This window comes from Pinus tabuliformis, chromosome 4_2 (assembly GCF_031772625.1).
Source record: "Pinus tabuliformis cultivar Carrire ecotype Pingquan chromosome 4_2, CPIR1, whole genome shotgun sequence".
NCBI classification, from domain to species: domain Eukaryota; kingdom Viridiplantae; phylum Streptophyta; class Pinopsida; order Pinales; family Pinaceae; genus Pinus; species Pinus tabuliformis.
Window position 1 is genome coordinate 652989992 of NC_142304.1, and position 24004 is coordinate 653013995.

The following is a 24004-nucleotide window of genomic DNA, read 5'->3' on the forward strand; positions in this document are numbered from 1 at the left end:
GCATGCAGACACTTTTTATCTACCTCATGTCTAAGATGATGACTCAGTGCACTCAGATGCAGATATAGATCATGTAGATGTCGAGGAAGAGCATGCAGATGCAAAGACAGAGTCTTCATATACAAATCTAGTGCATGCAAATGATGATCCACATCCAAGCCCAGATCGGGCTTTGAACAGTGAATCATATTCCCCTGTCATAAATCAGAGAACAAGGAGCTTACGTGAGATATATGCACAAAACCAACCAGCTGCTAGAAATGGTCTTGTGGGGGATAATTCTGATCTGCAGAGGACTAGCTCATAGTTTATTGAGCCTCCTCTTGTCCTCACTGCCACTGAACCACCGCCCTCTTGGCATTGTCATTTGGTTTAGTCATCTGATCCACAATCTTATGCTGAGGCTGCTAGGTATCCATATTGGGAGTTTGCCATGGAGGAGGAGTATAACTCCCTCCTCGAGAACCAGACTTGGGATCTGGTCCCCCTTCCTTCAGGAAGGAAACTTGTCCAATGCAAATGGATCTACAGGACCAAGAGTGCTGCAGATGGGAAAATCACTAGACGGAAAGCAAAGCTAGTAGCCAAAGGCTTCCAACAAGTGCATGGTATTGATTATGACGAGACCTTTGCTCCAGTAGCAAAGATGGATTCTATACGCCTTACACTTCCCATTGCGGCTGCCCAGTGGTGGGAAGTACATCAGATGGATGTGAAGAATGCCTTTCTTCACGGAGACCTATCTAAGGAGATCTACATGGAGCAGCCACATGGTTTCATTCAGGATTCATATTTAGTCTGCAAACTGAAGAAATCTCTCTACGGCCTTAAGCAGGCCTCGAGAGCTTGGTACGCGAAGATGGATTATTTTCTCTTATCATAAAACTTTGAAAGATTTAAGTCTGATCCAAATGTTTACATGCTTAGGACACATGATTCTCTTCTTATCTTAGTTTTGTATATAAATGATCTCCTAATCACTAGCAGCTCGGCTTCAGCCATTTCTACAGTCATGAGGGCCTTGCATGATAGGTTCTTGATGATGGACATGGGTCCATTACACTTCTTTCTTGGTCTTGAGATCAGCCAGAATTCCACAGGCATCAAACTCTCTCAGGCTAAGTATGCATGGGATCTCCTCGAGAGATTTCGCATGACTGACTGCAAGCTAGCACTGACTCCTTTTTTGTCTGGGGTCCGCCTTTAGAATGGAGGTGACACTCCATTAGTTGACAGCACTCTCTACCAACAGCTCGTGGGGAGCTTATTGTACCTCACCCACTCCAGACCAGATCTCTTATATTCAGTAGGGGCAGTTTCCAGATACATGCAGGAGCCGCATGAGCTACACTGGAATGCTGCCAACCGCATCCTCCGATATGTGCAGGGCACCATCACCTTCAGGATTCACTATGCAGAAGGCACTACATTGAATCTCCTTGGCTTCACAGATTCTGATTGGGCGGGAGACAACATTGATCGCAAGTCCACCTCCGGATATTCACTTAGTCTAGGATTTTGCCCTATTTATTGGTCGAGCAAGAAGCAGGCTGCTATTGCTCTCTCTTCAGTTGAGGTTGAGTAATGAGGAGTAGTGAACATCACCATTTAGGCTCTGTGGCTACAACACTTCCTCATTGAGTTGGGCGTCCAGTTCCACCAGCCCATTGTCATCTGGTGTGACAACCAGAGCACTCTCAAACTTTGCAGGGATCCAGTACAGCGGCCGTGGATGAAGCACATAGAGATCCATATGCACTACATCAGAGATATAGTACATGATCGGGTCATTGATTTGCAGTTCTGTCCTTCAGCAGAACAGACTGCAGACATCTTCACCAAGACATTCACTGAGCAGAACTTTCGATCTTTGCGCGATCGTCTTGGAGTGAAGGACACGATTGCTTAGAAACTGTATTTTTATTCCTCTTTTCTTTTGATTACATTGTATTTTGAGGGGGAGTTTTTCCCACGAGGTTTTACCTCTTTCCTCAATTTTAGTACAAGTTGCACTATATTTTGGGTGACCTTTGGCCTTAGTTGCCAGGGCCCATTTTCTATTTTTCCCCATAGTGGTGTTCAGGGGGGGTGTTGGAACTACTACACACCGACATGCAGACTCTTAGTTAGAGCATAGGACTACATGCAAGATTCCTTTTGCATGTTGGAACTACTACACCCCTACATGCAGACTCTTGGATAGAGCATGCAAGATTCCTTTTGCATAATTTACTCCTTGATTTGCTCCTTCTTTAACTTCGCAACTGACTAGTTATCGCCGGAACTTGTTGTAGGTGTTGAGTCTTCTCATTGATCACCACTATAGTGCATTACCTTGGGATCTTCACCCAGTGATGCTATATCATGAGCATTGTAACATATTTTCGAATGTATCATTCTTTTCTTCTTTCGATTTTCTTTTAGTGTTTTTGCTTTGCAAAGATGTGTGTTTAACCTTTACTAGCTAGATTCATCTGTGCAGGTTTTCTAACACATTTACAGAAAATATACAAGCATGCCACACAGTTGGAAGCCATTCATTCATTCAATAATACTCTAAACTGAGCGCATTCGTGTAATAATACTCTAAACTCAGCGCACTCATTTTTTAGATTTCTAGCATCTAAGAAAGAACATAATTTACAAAACAAAAACAATTAGTTTATGGTTCATTGATTGATTGGAGAAGCCATCGGTAACTGTCCTCTGAAGTTCCAAGCCATTTGGTTGGGGAAATTCAAGTAGATTAGACCCCTGAGAACAAAAAATAAGAAAAAAGGTTAGTTTGATTCAAAGAATACCAAACCATCAAATTCCTAATTAAATAAGGGTTTCTAGCAAAATACTGGGATAAGTGGCCTGATCGACTTTAACGAATTCTTGATCCCAAGTCTTGATTTCGTCCTCGGAAATGGCCGATTTCTCATGTACGTGCTTATGAGCCCCGACATGGTACTTGCAGTATTCGATGACGTTCGAAAGTATCTTACTAGAAACGTTTGGCAGGGGAATAGCATTGGCGGTGCCAGTGTCCTCGATAATGTACTTAATGGTCTGAGATTCAAATTCCACAGCCTCAGTGACATCAAACAATTTGTCATCTAAGCTCTTCAAAGTCACCTTGCTTTCCGAGGCCATGACTCCCCAACTAATGGATGATCCGAATAAAAGATTATCTGACTAAAAGGAAAGGACTGAATTTCTGTGTGTATAAGCGAAGAGAACGCGAGAACATATGAACGAACTTTTGCGTGAACAATATGAGATGAGCGATATGAGGCAAGGGCAATGATTCCATATATTTATCCCTGATTGATTACCCAAATAACCATGGCATGGGTTTTTTGTTGCTTTTTTTAAATTATTTTTTCTTAACTCTAGTTAAAATAACCCACATAACCCAAACCTAGAGCTTTTAGGGTTTTTTTATTTTATTGTTTTTTACTATTAAATGTTTTTGATTAATGGCCCGCCTAATTTAGGGAAAATTAGTTCGGTATTCCCCTAGTGGGCCAGATTGAGTTTGTAATTACCCTTTTAAAAACAAGGGCTAAAAATAGCTAGTACCTACCACTTATATTAGATATAGTTTAATTAAAGAAAAAGATTAACAAAAACAAAAAGTCATTACAAAAATAAAACAAATATTAAAATATTATATTGTTGAATGTCATCACCAAAAATTAAGAAATATTATTAACTAACATTATTTATTGAGCCCAGAGCCTCATTCTACAGCCCATAGTGAGGGGATGTGTAAGTTTATCAGTGGTTTGTTCCCTTTAAAATAAAAATAAAGATTATCTTATAAATAGAAAAAAAATGTTGGCTATAATAAAAAAAAATATGTAAAAAAAAAAGTGTTTTCAAAAATATTTGGACAAGAGATTTAAATAAACTATTTGAATATCTATGTTAACTAATTTATGTCCATAAAATTGTTAAATTAAAATATTTTAATGTTTTATATAAAAATAATAACCAATGTGGGTTATCAATAAAATATTTTAATACAATATTGACATATACTTAAAAATACATTACTAATAATAATAAAAAAATTAATTTGAATGTACATGTTATGTAAATTATTTTAATGTCAATTATGTATATATCTACACAGTAAGGTGTTCCCCTTTGAAATCAACAACCCTCCTTTCCAATTGTCATCATTATGCGCTGTAAGATTATATGTTAGACGATTGAGAAAGGTTGAACCGTTCGATCAGGATAAAATAGTTACGAATTCATTGAAGACTAATATTTGATTCGCATAGGTAAAGTCGTCTTCTATGAACTCGTGAACTTTAGTGGTGAGCTCCTCAACAACTGATTAGTGTGGTTGATTTCTGCCACAGTCGAGTTGTGTATCACCAAGATTTGAAGTAGGGATTTCAAGCCAGAGAACTTGTTATTAGACGAAAATGGCGATATGAAGGTCATTGTCTTCAGCCTCAGTGTAATGCCGAAGCAGTTCAGACATGACAACCTTGTCCACATGGCCTGCACCACACCGACATACATTTCGGCAAAGATGATTATCAAGAAGGGATACGACCGAGCCAATTTCAACATATGGTCCTATTGTGATACTATTTTTTCTCCTCACGGGCTACCTATCGTTCCAGGATGTAAATCTAACAGTTATGTATAAGAAGATCTACAAGGGGATTTCAAATGCCCACCCTACTTTTCCTCTAAAGTGAAACATCTCGTTATCCGGCTGCTAGACAGTAACTGTCACGCCCCTACACCTGCAGTAGTATTTCAACCACTTATAGCGAGGTGCAACACCATCGAACACATTCCTTTCGCCAATACTTATGTTCATGGACTACGCATTAACATTCGATACTTAGTTTTATTTTTCTTCACAAGTATTATTATTAGCCTTTATACCAATGAACACCCATACACATTCATTATCCATAGTAATTATAAATATACAATACAATTGCAACAATATAAAGGGAGGGGCAACTCGTTGAATATGAGTCTTGCCTGATTTCAATATATATTCAATCTCTTATAAAATACAATTATACCTTAGAAACCCCAAGTTTTATACTTAGCCAAAATTCTGACTTTCTGTCTTGCCACGAGCAACCCACCTCGTGCACGCCTTGCAACATGGTCACTCTTACATTTTACACTTAGCCAAATTTTCCACCCGGCAACACCTCCGTGTAGCCTCACACTAAACTCCAACCGTGGGTGGGCACCTTCGTTTCACCCCTACTTGAGTTCACCGTCCGCCTTCACACTATAAGGAGGGTGCCTTCGTTCACCCTCCACCGGAGTTCGTCAACCGACGGGCAGGCACCTTCGTGCATCCCTCCACTCGTGCACACAACTGACTGACGGGCGGGCACCTTCATGCAGCCGTCCACCCGCACTCTTAACCGACAGGTGGGTGCCTTTGTGCATCCTCCACCCGTATCAACAACCGACAGGCGGGCGCGCCTTCATGCAGCCCTCTACCTGTGTCACAACCGACGGGGAGGCACGCCTTCATGTGGCCCTCCACTCATGTTGCCAACTGAACCATTCAACCTCGTGCAGCTCGTGTAGTCTACCCAGCAGGTGGGCACATGTGTCTCCATGTGACTTGTGCCTTAAGCCTGCTCCTCCACTCTCAAACCTTCACCTTCTCACCTCGATCTCATCCCTTGACTCGCCTAAATGCTTGTTGATCGATTTGCTTCATCATTCATTGATGCCTTTGCTCCACAACCGTGCCATCCATATATATGCCGGGTGGGGAGTCATGCCACTCGACCAACTCGTCCAACTCATCCAACTGACGCCCTGCATACTTGCAAACTCGTTCAGCTTTGTTGGTCAGCCTGCTTATCACCCAGGACCACCCACCAACCCTTGCCCACATCGCAAGTCTATGAGGTCGGCTCGTGGGTGACTTTCCAACTCATCCCCACAGTATAAACTTGCCCAACCAAGACTCCTCCATGCGCATTATCACTTGCTCGCTCGTTTTCCTTAGTCGTAGCTTTGCCTCTTCACGCCGGATGTGCATCCTACCCATCGCACAGACCGCAGGTCCTTACATCCTCCTCCACCTGAAGTCATTGTCGTCCTTGACAATATATACCAGCCAGGCAATCATCTTGTCACCAAGATTTTCATATCTGAATAGTCTTACCTGTGATACCAATCAATGCATACATCACAAACATCCCTGCAACATATGTAAAATGACCAATTCCACCATGTCATGTCCCTTCTTGTAGTCTACCTACCAAGATACTCCCCTGATACTAACATCTATTTGCACACTGGTACCCCTCGTGACTCGAACTAGTTGGGTAGCTAATCCAACCATGTGTCCAATCCACAAGAATGCACATCCTTATGTCATCATCAATCTTTCCCTGATTTCTGCTACATCTCGGATTCATTAGAATCTGCTCTAATCCCCATGCATAGGTCCATGGAAAACAACTAACCTCTATGTGTGAAATCCTATCTATACTACTTCTAACCACTCTAATCTAGTCTTAGCTATTGTGGTCTATCCTGCAGAAAGATAATACAGAGGTTTAAATATCATATATATGTTTAACAGGAGCGTGATAAAAGAGATTAAACATAATGTATAGATTCAAGTCCAAATGAGTCAATCACTGAATTCACAGCTGGACCAGACTGTATTAAATCTAAATTGTGATCTAATCATTCATATAGGAATCCACATTCTTCTATGGACTTAAAACTTGCAACTGATGTTTACCTTAGTTTCAAATCAGAGACCATTCACAAGTTAACCATGAAACTCAATCACGTACAATTTAACAAGAGTAATAGTGAACTGTAAGTCATCAATATGCATAAATACAAATCACATTTACATTCATGCTAGTAATAACACTTTGATCCAAAAAAATACAATGAGTCTGAAACTATGGCTCCTCCTTGAAACAAACAGTCCCCTTTATTCACAATAAATCAAAATTGTTTTTCTCCAAGCCAAAAATCCCTTCTCCTTTCTTCAGAGGTAATACTTATGCGGCCTCGAATGACCATCATCCTTCCATGACAAGTTGAGGTCACCCTTGGTGGATCGTTCCCCTTCCTGGGGAAATGGATGGATCTCCTTGGAACAAGGGAGGACTCTGTATCATTTCTTAGCACTTGTGAGGAGTGGCTATCATTCTCTATCTTTTCATTGAAAGAAATTGAATATGCTCCCATCATCCCCACATTTGGCATGCTTTGTAATGTATATTGTGAGATGAAATCTTCATGGATTAGCGCTATCCTAAACGTTTCCAGTGGACTGCAAGAGTGCCTTCATTATGCACTATGGTAGTCCGTCTCCCCTTTAGGAGAGAGTGTTTTGCAATACTGAAACCGGCGGCACAGAGGTGTTATCCTGACATTCAGTGCCTTCATCTGTGGCAGGATCCACTCAAACTCGTGGAATGTACAAGCAATGTGTGGGGTTCCGACCAGGAACACTTGCGGTCAGACCCTTAAATGCAACGCTTTTGCATACATGGCTCTTCAAATCCCCTCCCGCATCCTTACCTCTCACCTGCAAGGATAGCTATCGTTAGCTTGATGATTGTGAACAATAAAACATAAAAGTTCGATCAAACGTAAATGTTGTGTTCATTCATTTTATAATCTATGGAACACGTGTGAAAAGGATTTATGCCTGATACACAGTCAACATACAATTTCTTGCTCAACCCATAGGCTTGGCACAACTTTCGAGGGCTTCTTTTGATCGCAAACGGTTATTGGCCCCCTTGTGGGTCGCAGTTCCCATGCCTTCCACTTCCTCGATGCGTAATTATACTATCAGGACTCCACGGGCCCATCTACACTGGAAACCCGATCCCTTTGTTATTTCGAAAAATTTGGAAAACACATGAAAACATAGCAAATCTTGCCCCGATTGCTCAAGCCAGACCTCAAATGCTATATATTGGAGTCTATAAATATTATCGGGTCCGGCCTATCACATGTCGCAATATGCACAAGCCTGGGGCTCCGCCGATCATGATATGTGATAGGGCTTCAGACCGGCTATATATAGATATAGATATATATATATATATATATATATATATATATATATATATATATATATATATATATATATATATATATATATATATATATATATATCGTTTTTGATATCTTGGCAGGTCCCTCATATCATTGTACGTACTGTATATAAGGATTGAGCTCTGCTGATATGCGATATGAAATTGGGGGCCGAACCTGATAATGTATACAATACGGTTCATAGTGTCGTTGGGTCTAGAGGCCAGGGGCACGCCATATATATATATATATATATATATATATATATATATATATATATATATATATATATATATATATATATATATATATATATATATATATATATATATATAAACCTTGGACATAGGCTGATTGCAATATGCGACAGGCTTTTGGACTCCACACACACACACACACACACACATACATATATATATGTTGTGGTTTATAATGCCATCGGGTCCGGCCCTTATGGCATTTTTTATGCGCCCAGATTGAGTGCGATAAGCGAAAGAGGGATGGTTTATGTATTTTTCGAAGGGTTTCCTTTGTAAAAGGATTATAATAGGACAATGATGCAATGAATTATTTTGGAAGCTAAACAAACCATGATGAGCATATTAATGAAGGGCTTAACAACTTTATATTTGAGGGATTTGTTAAGGGGCTTTCACCATTTGTGAATGGAAGATTTCGCTCTTCATAGAGTAAAATCACTGGGATGAAAAAGATCATTGAGAGAGATGATAGAACAGACTTGTAGGGGACCCATTCAAAATTTTCTATGAGAGCATGTTTTAATAGGGTGGTAGTTGTGGCCACAACACATCTTTAAAATGTTCCTTGATTTTATGGAACAAGTAGTAAGGACCACTTGCTATCTTAAAAATTGATCTCCTACTACAGCTTGGAATGGTGACATATCCAAAGAAATTTAGAATGGTAATGATCTGAACTTAAAACTAATGCAACAAATTACAAATATAACCATAAATATAGAGATGCAACAAAAATAATACTTCATTTCATTAATATTAGAATACTAAGATATGCTTACAAACATAATGGAAATAAACTCAATTGAGTGATGATAGATTATCTCTGAGAAGATATGCGGAGGCTACATGACTCTAAACTATGTTAAAATGAGGCTCAAGGGCCTCTTCATTATTGAAAAATAATAGAAAACCATAAGCAACCAAAACCCTAATCCCAAGAGATGTAATGCCAAGAGTTTTTGGGCCCAGTCTAGGTTAGTTTGGCAGCCAACTTAACAGGGTCATAACATAGTCATATTATCTCCATTTCACACATATGATACCTCTTTGGAAAGGTCTCCCTAAGTAATATGATATTTGAGGTGTAACAGGCCTTGAAACATGTTGTCTAGGGTGTCAAAATTGCTCTAAAAGTTCAGGACCGGGAAAACAACTAAAAATAGGAAATGATGAAAGAAATAAGGAAATAGATGAAATTGATAAGAGGTCTACATGGAATTGTGCAGAGATGTTCACAAGAGAAATCTTGTCAGAGAAGCTAAAATGGTGGCTAGCTTCTCTTGGCTTATAAGGAAGGTGATGAATATTTTCGGCATGATATATCAAGTAAATTTTTATCAAGGTGGAGATTGTTAGAAGTTTACAACTATTTCCCTATATTCTTGGGTAATATCTAAAATTAGTTCCTTTGTTTAGGTTTTTTTTCCTAATCTAAGCTTTTGGAAAAACATATAAATGGAACATTTTTATTTTATGTGAACACTTTCTTATGTAACTTCTTTTTTTAGAAGCTGTGGACGGATTTAGGAAAGATCTAACAAGTTTCTCTTTTTCCATGTAAGCCTATAGAGGCAACAAGAAAACATAAAACAAGTGGAGAATGGGTTGAATGGTTGGATATGTATGCCTTCGATTTGGATGATGTAAATATCCCTTAAATAATAAGAATACCAGATATCATTGCCCCATGGATGTTTCTCTCAAAAGGAGTGTTTTACCACGTAAAATTATGTCAATTTATGTGTTTGATTGTTTTTCCATTTTCTTTATTTGCCATTATTTTCTACAATTTCAAATTATTTGCAAGTTATGCTTTCGCTGCTCAACAATACCTCTTAGGTCCAGTAAATAGAAGACCAAATGATTAGACCAATGCAAACATTCCATTTCTAAAGAAGACCATGATCTTGCACTATGACTCTTTAGTCCACCAAATACAAGACCAAATGATAGGACCAATGCAAACATTCCATTTCTAAAGAGCGAAAGACTGACTAATTTTTCAAGAGTTGCATTGTTCTTCTTTAACGCCTGAAATTGATCCACAACACCATGTGTTGGCTCAACGAGATTATGATAATTAGGTTAAAGTTCCAAGTACACAAATACAATGGTGAGACACCAATTCCAATAGTATAACGTTAGTTCATTACATGATCCTCCAAGGAATGATTTCTCTCTTATGTCAAGCTAGAGGTGCCAAGGCTATATCTAAAAAGGAGCCAACACTTCATCCACAACAGGTAACATTCCAATTTAGTAAAAAATTATAATGTTCCACAAGAATAGTTGGTCTTCCATGACCGAACCAAAAATATTTATGAACTAAGCATAGAACAATGAAGACATACATGGTACCATTATCCGCATCATTTTGCGTTTGTAATATCGACCGCCTTTGCTCCACTGCTTGTCAATTTTTTATATGATAGGCAGTTGCAAATGCCAACACGTATTCAACTAGTCCTCGCGAGAAAACCAATCTCACGAGGAAGAGGCTCACAACTTGTGATCAATAGCCTCTATGGAGTTATGGCTTATCCTTATACCTAATTGTAAATGACAATATCGGTCTTCAATCTGATGGCAGAAGTTATTTCAATTGCCTAACACAAAAATTAATGTCCCATGACAACACAGGTGGTATGAGAGGGACTTCTTCTCACACGGAATACCTTAAGGCATAAATATATATATTATACTTCAAAAAAAGAATAAAGATATGAATAATAACAATATGTTCTCTACAATTCCTGAAATTCATGTAATGAATCTAATAGAAACATATGTATTATATTTTGAATGAAAAATAACATACGAGTGTTAGGAAAAATCACCTTACAAATCCCTAATGGAAAATGGCTACTCAATTATGCAAATCAACAAATCTTATCGTGGGTATATGCTTTGTAAAACTATGTCCCCATATCCTCTTCGCCACAAGTTGCCATTTAGTTTCCTTACATTGAAGGCACCATTGACCTTATTTCAAATTCTTAGTCAATAGAAATATTAAGTATTTATTTAAACCTTATAAAGACTTCAAATAATTATTCCATGGATTAAGAATTCCTCAAATGCCTTACATAATGGCATAGCAAAATTAGCGAGTCTTTTGGGATTGAAAGAAACATAGTGGACATGAACTATAATAACATTTCCATATATTCTATTTATATTCTATTTATGGACACTTGTTTAAATCTCAATATCTATTTTTCTTCCACCAAACCAGAATCCTTCACAATACCCATTTTCTCTACGAGCCTCATTCAAGTTCTTCAAATGGAATATGACTATATACATTGGATGTTGGTCTTTCATCACCTCCATCACCATATTAGACATTCCTAATATTTGTCTCTTTGCCTCTTTTTCTCTCTATTACCTTCTTAATCCTTGTCTCTTTCTCTAAGAGACTTCTTCTCTCCATTTATTTCCTTGAGTGTTTCCTTCAGTGTTCTATACATTTCCCTTCCCCCTCTTCCTTTTCTCTTTCTCCTGTTCTCCGACACGCCTTACCCTATTGGTTTGGGCGGGAAAGGTTCCATTCATTCTGCCTAACCTCCCTCTATAACCCAATTGACACAGTCATATATATATATATATATATATATATATATATAATATCATTATATTCTAAATAAGGAATATATGTGTTCTCTCCTCAACAAACTATTCCTTTTGAACAAGAAGAATATAACCATTACTTCAAAATTCATCCTACCATTTGTATGAATTGAATGGATGAGGAAAATCTCAATCACTACAAATATACTCAATTAACAAACACAATATAATCATATCATTATTTATTTTCATTGTATTATATTATTATTAATTTATTCTAAAATTTAACTGAGAGCTTAACTATTTTATTTATTATTTCTGCTTATTCAAATCATCTTCCTTTTCTTTCCTACATAGTGAACTTTTTACCATGTTCTCTATATATTCAATTTCTACGATAGTAAAAATATTCCGAATAAATTTCTCAAAATTATGGATAATTTTTTATAAATAAAAACCAATTCAATTCTCTTGATTTCATTTTGTTACTAACCACACTTGAAATCACAACTGAAACCAGCCTGATTCCGTTTCATGCATACTTAGACCGGCACATCAATAACAATTACCTATTACTGTAAAATATATTTTTATCTCTGAGATCTTTTTTGATTAATTATGAACAATTCAATTAACAGCCCAAAGATCATCAATACCGAATATTTCACAAACAAAACTTAATATGATCTATTGTTTAAGATGACATACCTTGATTAATAGCGGAAGATGTAATGGCTGCCATCTACTTTCTTCTGACTCCTGACGGTTACTCTTCTTCTCAGAATTCGGTTTCTCTCTCTAACCCTATTTCTTTATGCGTTTCTTAATGGAGAAGAATGTGACTCATGGCAGGGAGAGAGAGGACCCAATCCTTTATATATCATTTAACTCTAAATCTGGTACGTCCATCATATACCAATTCAACGCTTAAGATTAATCACAGATCTAATGCTTTAATTATAGAATGATCTATTTATGACTCAATTAATCGGGTCACATTAAGATTAGAAACTGCATAACGTTAAAAGTAAATGAGCCATTTGCAGTTTCTAATAGCAGATTTAGAAACTGCATAACGTCACATTAAGATTAGAAACTGCATAACGTTAAAAGTAAATGAGCCATTTGCAGTTTCTAATAGCAGATTTAGAAACTGCATAACGTCACATTAAGATTAGAAACTGCATAACGTTAAAAGTAAATGAGCCATTTGCAGTTTCTAATAGCAGATTTCTAACATTCTCCCACTTGACCTGACTATTCATAATATTAAGTGTTGAACATCATACTATGATAAATTGCTGAGAGTTATGGCGGTTGTGCACTATTAATTCAATGCATTCCCTTCCATATACTACAATACCAGCAATCCATCAATTCATACTCATAATTTATATAAAACAGCATAATGGTCCACATAATGTCTTATATCATAATGATTAAACATAATATCTTTATAAGACTCTTTCTTGTTTAAAATTACATAAAATACGTACTACTACATTAAAACAAGAGACACATAATTGTATATCAGAAACACATAAAAAAAAGCTCAGAATGTCACACATCAATTATTATTAATACAACCAAGACCCATTCTTTGAACATGTTCCTTAAATTGTCTTGGTTGTAACCCTTTCGTCAAAGGGTCTGCAATCATAAGTTCTGTCCTGATGTGCATGATTGACACTCTTTGTTTCTGAACCTCATCTTTCACAACAAGATACTTCAGTTCCATATGTTTGGCACCTTTAGAGTACTTGTCGTTCTTTGACAAAAATACTGCTTCAGAGTTATCACAATAAATTTTCAGCGGCTTGCTAATGGTGTCGACACCCGCAAGTCCTGAAATAAAGTTCCGCAACCATAATGCATGAATTGTGGCTTCAAAACATGCCACAAATTCTACCTCCATAGTGGATGAAGCAACGATAGTCTGTTTCGCACTTTTCCATGATATGGCACCTTGAGCAAACATAAACAGGTAACCAAAAGTCGATTTTCTAGTATCGATGCATCCAGCAAAATCTGAATCGCTATATCCAATCACCTCCGATTCATTGGATCTTCTATACATGAGCATGTAATCTTTCGTGCCTTGTAAGTACCTCAAAACTTTCTTTGCAGCTTGCCAATGTTCCCTTCCTGGATTACTTTGATACCTCCCTAACATACCGACCGCAAAGCTGATATCCGGTCTAGTACAAGTTTGAGCATACATTAGGCTACCAACAACAGATGCATATGGAATTGATTCCATTTCCTTTCGTTCAACATCATTCTTAGGACATTGCATGAGATTGAATTTATCACCTTTCTGTACAGGAACTGTCCCAGGTGAACACTTACTCATTCCAAATCTCTCTAGAATCCTTTCGACATATCCTTTCTGAGACAATCCCAATATTCCTTGTGATCGATCACGGAATATTTCTATTCCAATCACATAGGATGCCTCTCCCATATCTTTCATTTCAAAGTTCGTTGAGAGAAATTCCTTAGTCTCATGCAATATACTTAAATTATTTGCAGCAAGCAAGATGTCATCAACATAAAGGACCAGATAAATAAACTTGCTCCCACTGATCTTTTGGTATATACAGTGATCAACCGTATTTTCCTTAAAACCAAAATATGTAATAATGGTATTGAACTTAATATACCATTGTCGGGATGCTTGTTTAAGCCCATATATTGACTTCTTAAGTTTACACACCAATTGTTCTTTACCTTCTACAGAAAAACCCTCAGGTTGATCCATATAAACATCCTCATCAAGATCTCCATTCAGAAAGGCTGTTTTCACATCCATTTGATGGAACTCCAAATCATAATGAGCTACTAATGCCATTATTATTCTTAGTGAGTCCTTTTTCGAAATAGGAGAAAATGTCTCCTTGTAATCAACACCATCTTTCTGAGTGTAACCCTTAGCAACAAGTCTAGCTTTATGCCGTTCGATATTACCACTAGAGTCGTGTTTGGTTTTAAAAACCCATTTGCATCTGACTCTTTTACAGCCATGTGGTAACTCAACGAGATCCCAAACTTCATTCTGTTGCATGGATTTCAGTTCTTCTTTCATGGCATTAATCCATTCCTTTGACTCTTTACTTTCTACAGCATGTGAAAACGAAACTGGATCCTTATTGATTCCAATATCATAATCTGATTCTTGCATATAAACCACATAATCATTAGAAATAGCTGACCTTCGATTTCTTTGAGGTCTTCTTAATGCTACTTGTTGTGGTTCATGCATATCAGCATTATGTAAGTCATTTCCTTCAGGAAGTACTTCTTCATTTATATGTTGTTCATTATCATCATGTTGTTCTACAACAACTGGAATAACATTTGGAGTAATAGTAGATGGAGGAACTATTCTAGGCAATGTAACATTTACCCTTGTTTCATTTATTTATACTATTTCTCTTCTAGTACTCCCACTGACTTCACCATTCTCAATGAATCTTGCATTACCAGTTTCTACAATTCTTGGACTATGATTAGGACAGTAAAACACATACCCTTTAGATTTCTCAGGGTAACCTAAAAAATACCCACTGATCGTTCGAGAATCTAATTTCTTTTCATGTGGATTATAAATTCTCGCTTCCGCTGGACAACCCCAAACATGCAGGTGTCTTAAGCTAGGTTTCCTGTTAGTCCATAACTCAAAAGGAGTCTTTTGAACAGCTTTACTAGGAACCCTATTCAACAAATAATTAGCGGTTTTGAGAGCATACGACCACAAATTCTTAGGTAGTGTAGAATCTGACATCATACTCCTAATCATATCTATTAACGTCCTATTGCGCCTTTCTGCTACATCATTTTGCTGTGGTGTACCTGGCATTGTGTATTGCGCACATATGCCATGACTTTCGAGGAATTTTGCAAATGGACCTGGACACTGGCTTGACTCATTATATTTACCATAATATTCACCACCTCTATCAGACCTTATGATTTTCACCCTTTTATCTAATTGCCTCTCAACTTCCTTTACAAATGTCTCAAGGACATTCACAGATTGAGATTTTTCATGAAGCAAATAGACATAACCATAACGGGAAAAATCGTCAATAAAAGTGATGAAATACTTTTCTCCATTAAAGGCTGGAGTTTCCATAGGTCCGCAAATATCAGTGTGTATTATTTCAAGAAGCTGGCTGCTTCTAGTGGCTCCTTTCTTATTATGTTTGGTTTGTTTACCTTTAATACAATCCACACATAATTCTAGATCACTAAAGTCCAAATTTGACAAAATTTCATTACTTACTAATCTCATCATTCTTTCTTTGGATATATGACCTAGTCTTTTATGCCACAAGAAAGCAGAATTTTCATTCAACATGCTACGTTTACATCCAACATTATTTACTACATTCAACAAGGAATTTGCATAAGTGTCATTCAGTTTCAATTTATATAAACCATCAATTAGAATACCAGAACCAACATTATCAGTATTCTTATATAAATGAAAACAACCAGATCCAATCATACATCTAAAACCAGAAATATCCAACTTACTTACAGAAATAAGGTTTCTAGATAATGAAGGTACATAAAGGGTACTGTATAAGTCTAATACATATCCACTTTCTAGAATTAGACGATAAGTCCCAATGCCTTCAATTGAAGATTTCATTCTGTTTCCCATAAAGAGAAAACGTTCTTCATTTGGATTTATGGTTCGGATCGTAAGAAATCCCTGCATATTATTGGAAACATGAGTTGTAGCACCAGTATCAAGCCACCATGTATTAATAGGAACTTCAACTAAATTTGATTCAAAACATACGAAAGATAGATAATTACCTTTCTTTTCGAACCAAGCTTTCCTTTTCGGACAGTCACTTTGATAATGTCCTTTCTTTTTACAGAAATGACATTGAACATCCTTTAGTTCCTTCTTTTCCTTATCCTGCCCATTCTTAGCAGGTGCCTTTTTCTTCTTGAAATGACTTGATTTTCCTTTCTTTTCTTTACCAGCTTTATTACTCACAAAACTTACTGAGTGATTCACATGATTTTTCAAACGTCCTTCTTCCTGAACAAGTCTACTGGCCAATTCATTAACATTCCACTTATCCTTTATAGTGTTATAGTTAATCTGAAAAGGTCCATATTCAGAAGGTAGCGAGTTCAGGATGAACTGGAGAAGAAAAGAATCCTCTACTGTAAGTCCCAGGGAGTTTAACCTTGCTGCAAGATTAGTCATCTCTATAATGTGCTCTTGCATAGTTCGCGACCCATCAAACTTCATGGTCGTGAGTTCTGCCATAAGAGTACCAGCGAGTGACTTATCAGCTGAACGAAAACGCTCTTCCACAGACTGCATATATTCCTTAGCACTTTCTGTTTGTGGAATTGTTGACTTGATGTTGTTAGCAACAGTCATCTTAATAAACATAAGGCTCAATCTGTTACTGCGTTCCCATGCTTTATGGTGTGATTTTTCTGCCTCAGTACTATCTTTTGTAAGAGCATCAGGTTTATCCTCAAGGAGTGCCAAGTCAAGATCCTGAACACCTAAATGGAAATTGACTTGTTCTCTCCATTCAGAAAAATTAACACCAGTGAACAATGTAACAGATGAAGCATGTGTATTCATGGGAACTCCTGCAAATTAAAAAATGAAGTAACTATAAGCTCATAACTAACGCGATTCAGATGTAGACATAATAGTATAATATAGCACTCCTTTGGGTAGATACTATCTTATACTTAACATAATTAAATACCAAAACATAAGTAGGTAATAAATATATTCAATTAAATAGAACTGACATCTTTGGATGATCAATATTTATTTAATCAAAATATCTATTAAACCTCATCATGTCAACTAGTTATAGAACAAGACTTTCCTTTGGGTAAGTTCTCAGGTTCTATCATTAGTGACGCCAGTTTTAATTGGTATTATTATAACTGGCAATTTCTATCAATAATCATTATGTCACTTATGCACTAAATGATTATTCTGATTTTGACCACTTTGGTGATTAACAAAATCATAAATCTCATGTGCATAAATGATTTATAACACATACTTTATGCAAAACAATCAGTCACAGAATAATTACTTTTATGCTCAAATTTCAAACAATTATTTTGTACCAGTAAACTTTAATCGTGCAAAGCCAAAACAGTAAATGATGCACGAAAAGACCCTAAAAATTCTGAAATTGTAAAGAAAGGTCGAAAACTCTATATCCGACGGTCGGATCACAAATCTTAACCCACGATGGGCGAAACGAATCTATATATTAGTTTCGTTGTGAAGCATGCGCAGGATTTGATTAACATCATGAGTAAAGCACAGAACAGATCAATTGCAATCATAGGAAATATTTAGTTATTGATTGGTGGCTCTGATACCAAATGTAAAATATATTTTTATCTCTGAGATCTTTTTTGATTAATTATGAACAATTCAATTAACAGCCCAAAGATCATGAATACCGAATATTTCACAAACAAAACTTAATATGATCTATTGTTTAAGATGACATACCTTGATTAATAGCGGAAGATGTAATGGCTGCCATCTACTTTCTTCTGACTCCTGACGGTTACTCTTCTTCTCAGAATTCGGTTTCTCTCTCTAACCCTATTTCTTTATGCGTTTCTTAATGGAGAAGAATGCGACTCATGGCAGGGAGAGAGAGGACCCAATCCTTTATATATCATTTAACTCTAAATCTAGTACGTCCATCATATACCAATTCAACGCTTAAGATTAATTGCAGATCTAATGCTTTAATTATAGAATGATCTATTTATGACTTAATTAATCGGGTCACATTAAGATTAGAAACTGCATAACGTAACATTAAGATTAGAAACTGCATAACGTTAAAAGTAAATGAGCCATTTGCAGTTTCTAATAGCAGATTTAGAAACTACATAACGTCACATTAAGATTAGAAACTGCATAACGTTAAAAGTAAATGAGCCATTTGCAGTTTCTAATAGCAGATTTAGAAACTGCATAACATCACATTAAGATTAGAAACTGCATAACGTTAAAAGTAAATGAGCCATTTGCAGTTTCTAATAGCAGATTTCTAACAATTACTTGCAAATCTATTAGTTATTATTAGATTGAACCAACCGCTCTCAAGTAATGGGCTGACCGACACACGCACATTTTACATACATTCTCAGCACTATTAATGTATGCAAAGCAGCAAATGCACGGCTGGCCGACACACGCACACATTTTACATACATTCCCAGCCCTATTAATGTATGCAAAGCAGCAAACGCACTCCTCGGTCATCGATTTTCATTTTAATTATCCTCGCAGTTTCAGTGGGCTAGTCAGAATTCCCCACAGAAAGAAAGCAACCATTCGTTGAATCTTTGCGAGTCTAGAAATGGAAGGACAACGACAAGAAAGAGTAGGGGACATAGTAAGGGAGATTATAAGAGATCAAATAAGGGAGATTATAAGAGAAATGGGGGAGCTTGAGGAACGATGGCAGGGTCTTAATCTTCAACCTGAAGACAGAAGAGCACAAAGTCAAGAGAATACTTCGACTTGTCGCACTCGCACGACCAGTTTATTTTGACAGTTTTCCCTCCGAGGAAATAACAGAATTGGGCGAACGATGTGAACGTTTTCCTGAGAAACTTCCATCATTCACGTGGTTACAGGCGTTTGTCATCCCACTGTTCCAGCTACGACAGGAACGTGTAGTTACTCGAAATCCGGTACGTCCCACTGCTATTGCTATTTCAGAAGAACATATTAGTGACAGCAATAGTATTACTTCTTCGTGCCCAATTTGCCACGATGATTTTCGACTGCGCGAGGAAGTTGGTCGATTACATTACGGTCACATATTCCACCAAATTTGCATTGCACTATGGATAACAATAGCCAACACCTGTCCCGTCTGCCGCACGAATTTCAGTAGTACTGATTAATAGCATTAGAAGTGGTTGTGGACATTTCCTTTCTGCTTTAAATTGTATTTGTCTTAAATATTTATATATAAATAGTTAAAGGTGTCTCTAAGATTTTTGGTTTCGAACCCACCTCTGTACACATTAGAATGGTTCAATGAATTAAACAATAAATTAAAATATAAATATAGTTAAGTTATTTTTATCTATCAATATATAATTAAAATAAAAATAATTCAATATACAATTAAAATAAGGGGAACATACTACGGAAAAATAATAAAACATTTTCAGTTTTCCTATTAATTAATGAAGTGTAGATTTGATTTTTTGTTTTATTTGATTGCTTTTTTATTTTCTTATTTTTTGTTTTCTCACTTCTTATTTAACAATAACTGTGTTTATTGCCAGCCTCAATTCGTTATATATTTTAGAATTAAATATTATATATTTTTTATAATTATTAAGAAACATATATAACTAGCATTTGCACTGGATGTTTCCGAAATTGGAGAAAATATTTAACAATGACTCGTGAGCAAGAGAATGCATTATTTAGGAGTATTTCCTAGGTAATATCCTTCCATAAACTATAGATATGTTTTGGGGAAATGCATTGCTATTATCATCATCTACTGTTCATAAATAAGCAAAGGGATATACTCAAGATTTCCATCAATCCATTACTCAAAAGGAAAGTCACACATTTGGAAAAATCTAGTCGAACAACAAATTCAGAATAAATGTCAAAATTTCCTTCACATATATATTCTGGAAGAAAATGTGCTAATATTGTTAATTGATAGGAATGTTGCATTGATTTCAAACTACAAATCATGATTTTGTGTTTTGTGACCAATACCAGAGTTTTGATAATTATCTCCTCTTCTTCTGTTTATTTTTTATAAACTACCAGAATTAGTTGCATAACTTTGATCTAGTGTATCCCTTACTCCTAAAATATAGTTTGAGGGCCCATGAGCTTTTGTGCAATAACTTGCATTCCCTTCTTCACTTTCAGGTGCAATAATTATCGACCATTCATAGCTAGCTAATGCTTATCTTCAAAGCATGTTATGCATATACAAACATACTCCCCAAAAACACTCCACAAATGAACCTCTCCAAAGCAAATGAACCTCTCCAAAGCAAAAATAAGGGCCTTCTAGATTGAACCAGCACTCTGCGAAAAGATCTTTGAAATTTAGCATCCTATGGATATCCATGTTTTATCCATGTCTTCGATATTCCTTCTCCCCTTGCTACACTTGATAATTTTGTAAGTTGGTACTCATATGCTCACCTTGTTTTGGTGGTCAAAAGTATTGAGAATGTCTTTGCACCAAATGTTTCATTTATAAAAGTAGGCCCCAACACACTAAAAGAAACATCATTATGTGCCATATGCATAAACCACTTCCACTTTCTTTCGAATAACTCTCTCTCTAACACTAGACCATCCTTGCTAAGGAGAAAAGTGACAATGAACTTGATTCAACGAAACTATGCAAATTACAACCTTTAGATGGCACCAGAGAAATATTTTCTGTTCATGATTTACCCTAAGTATGTTTCCTCCATGATGGCATTGACTTCATGTAAAATTCATACACCTCTCCAATTGTACTCACAATGCATGTTACCTATGATCGCAAGGTCCCAACATTAGTAATACCCACAAGATCACCATGATGTCAACCATGGTTTATCCACTTAAGATGATGGAATTCCGAGAGCTCTAAAAGTGATCCATCCTCTTTTCCAAAGTACAATAACGTGCCATCTTTGTTTTTTGTTCTTTGTATTGCTCAATGTTTTGGCAACTTTACTTGTTGAAATAACTTGCAAGATATAAGGACAGAGGTTGCCAAAAAGTGATACTCTGAAGAAAACAAGATGATTTTGTGACCAAAATTCATAATATTCAATTAAAACTCTAAAAAATCTTGGAGCCTTCACCCATAAGAACACATCAAAGTTGTTTGTTCCTTCTTCTATCTCCTCTAAAGCAAATGAGTGGTACTGTGGAAGATGAAGTTAAACTAGATTCATTGCTTGAGATAAACACTTTCCATTGACAAGTAATGATGATGATATGTCAGCCGAAGCAAATCCTGTCACTGGTTTTCTTGATTGCTTAATTGCCTTCTTATATCATGACTTTCTAAGCAACACCAAAACCACACAAAGCATTAAGGCTACCACTCAATCAAATTTGAATGAGTGTGCCCTATCCTAGTGTTCATCACTTGTTGACCGTTGTCTTTATTATGGTCTAAAATCCAATATAAGGCTTCCCCTGCCTTCTTGACAACTATCTCTTCTTCTACTATTAAAAACAAAGAGAAGAGATTACATAGATCCCTCTTGTCTTTGCAAGAATCATTAACGTGTCTATAGTTAAAATTTGTAGATGAGGCTTTGATCTTGAATGCTTACCTCCTTTGATCAGAATGCATCATCATCAACAATGTGCTCCTCTACAACTCCATATGCATACCTAAAAAATGATGGATCGAATGTTTCACCACCTACCATATCAAAAAATTTAAGAACCTACAAAACCAATCCCAAAATTGGAGAAAATATTTAACAATGACTCGTGAGCAAGAGAGTGCATTATCTAGGCACATCTCCTAGGTATTGAAACTGGATTGAAGACATATATGTATCAAAATTCTAACTCTAGATTCTAGAATATCAATATAAGATTGAAATATATAATAAAACATGCTTTTGAAAATCTCATAATAACCTTGAAATGTGTAGAATGTATATTAAACAATGTTTGACGTGTGAAATCAATTTGAATTTTCCAATTGTGCCAACAATTGTCCAACATTACTATTTATTGGTTGTGATGTCCAGATAAAAAACAGAGCTTCAATTTCAAAACCAGATTGGGTAAACGAAGCAAGGGATGAATGGAAGAAGGATGAAGAAGTATGGCCACTTATTCAAAAGTTGCAAAAGATCCCAATTCAAACAATATTGCCAGAAATTGAAGAGGAAGGAAAAATCATATTCCAACCTAGAGCAATCACAGAAACAAGAACCCGACAGCTACGAAATCGATCAATTTCAGAGTATCTCATCAAGTGGATGAACTTACCCGTTGAAGATTCCACATGGGAGGACATGAATTTATACAGAAGCATCAAGAACTACTCAACCATTGAGGACAATGTTTTTTGAAGGGGAGGGGCATGTTAGGCCCCTATACTACTAGTGTAACCCCCTATTGTTATTAGTATAACCCACTTATTATATTGATGTACCCATGTAGTGCCCATATTGTTACTATTGTGTCCCATAGAAGCCCACTATTGTTATTATTGTGCCCTTACATTATTATTGTTATGTCGGCTCTAATTATGTTCTGACCCCTTAGACTCCTATATATAAAAAGGAGGTCTTTTCATTTGTATCATCCAAGAATTGTTCATTTATGTAATGTAAAGGAGGTTTCCCCCTCGAAGAGGCTGAATTCTAAGGCGTTGATCTATCTTTTCTATCTTTTCTTGAGCTGGTTTCATAACACACTAGCAATGTAGCACACTCATAAATTCATCTCGAGCGCGCAATAAGTACATATTTTTACCCCTATGTCAAGACCTTTGAAGTTTTCATTAATTTCCCTTGCAACTACTAAAAAACCCTTCACTGTTAATTTACACCGTATACAATTATTAAGAAAATCCTCATCTAATCCTAAAATATCTATGTATATGGTGTTTATAACACATAATACTAAACCGAGTTATCTTTAATGTTTATGGCACATAATCCTAAATTGAGATGTCTTTAATGAGACTTTTGGAAGCTTTTCTAGTGGGTTTTTCCCGTCTAATTTCTCTAAAATCTAGCAGGAATTTTTTGAAATCATAAACTTGATGGGCATTTTCTAAATAATGGAAGTACCCTAGGGGTTTTTTAGGGTGTTGAATGCACATATAAAGTCAAAAAACCAGTTTAAATAACACAAATCAAGATTTCACCTCAATTTTTTCTATCGTATTTCAGCATCGAAAAGTCCCAAAAGTCGCACTAAATACAAATCCATTGTAAACTAACATACCCTGAAGCAAGGGAAGGGAACAGCGAAAAGGAGGTTAAATTTTCATTATTGTTAAATTTTAATTATATGTAAACATTCCATACAAAGTTAACCACCCATTTAA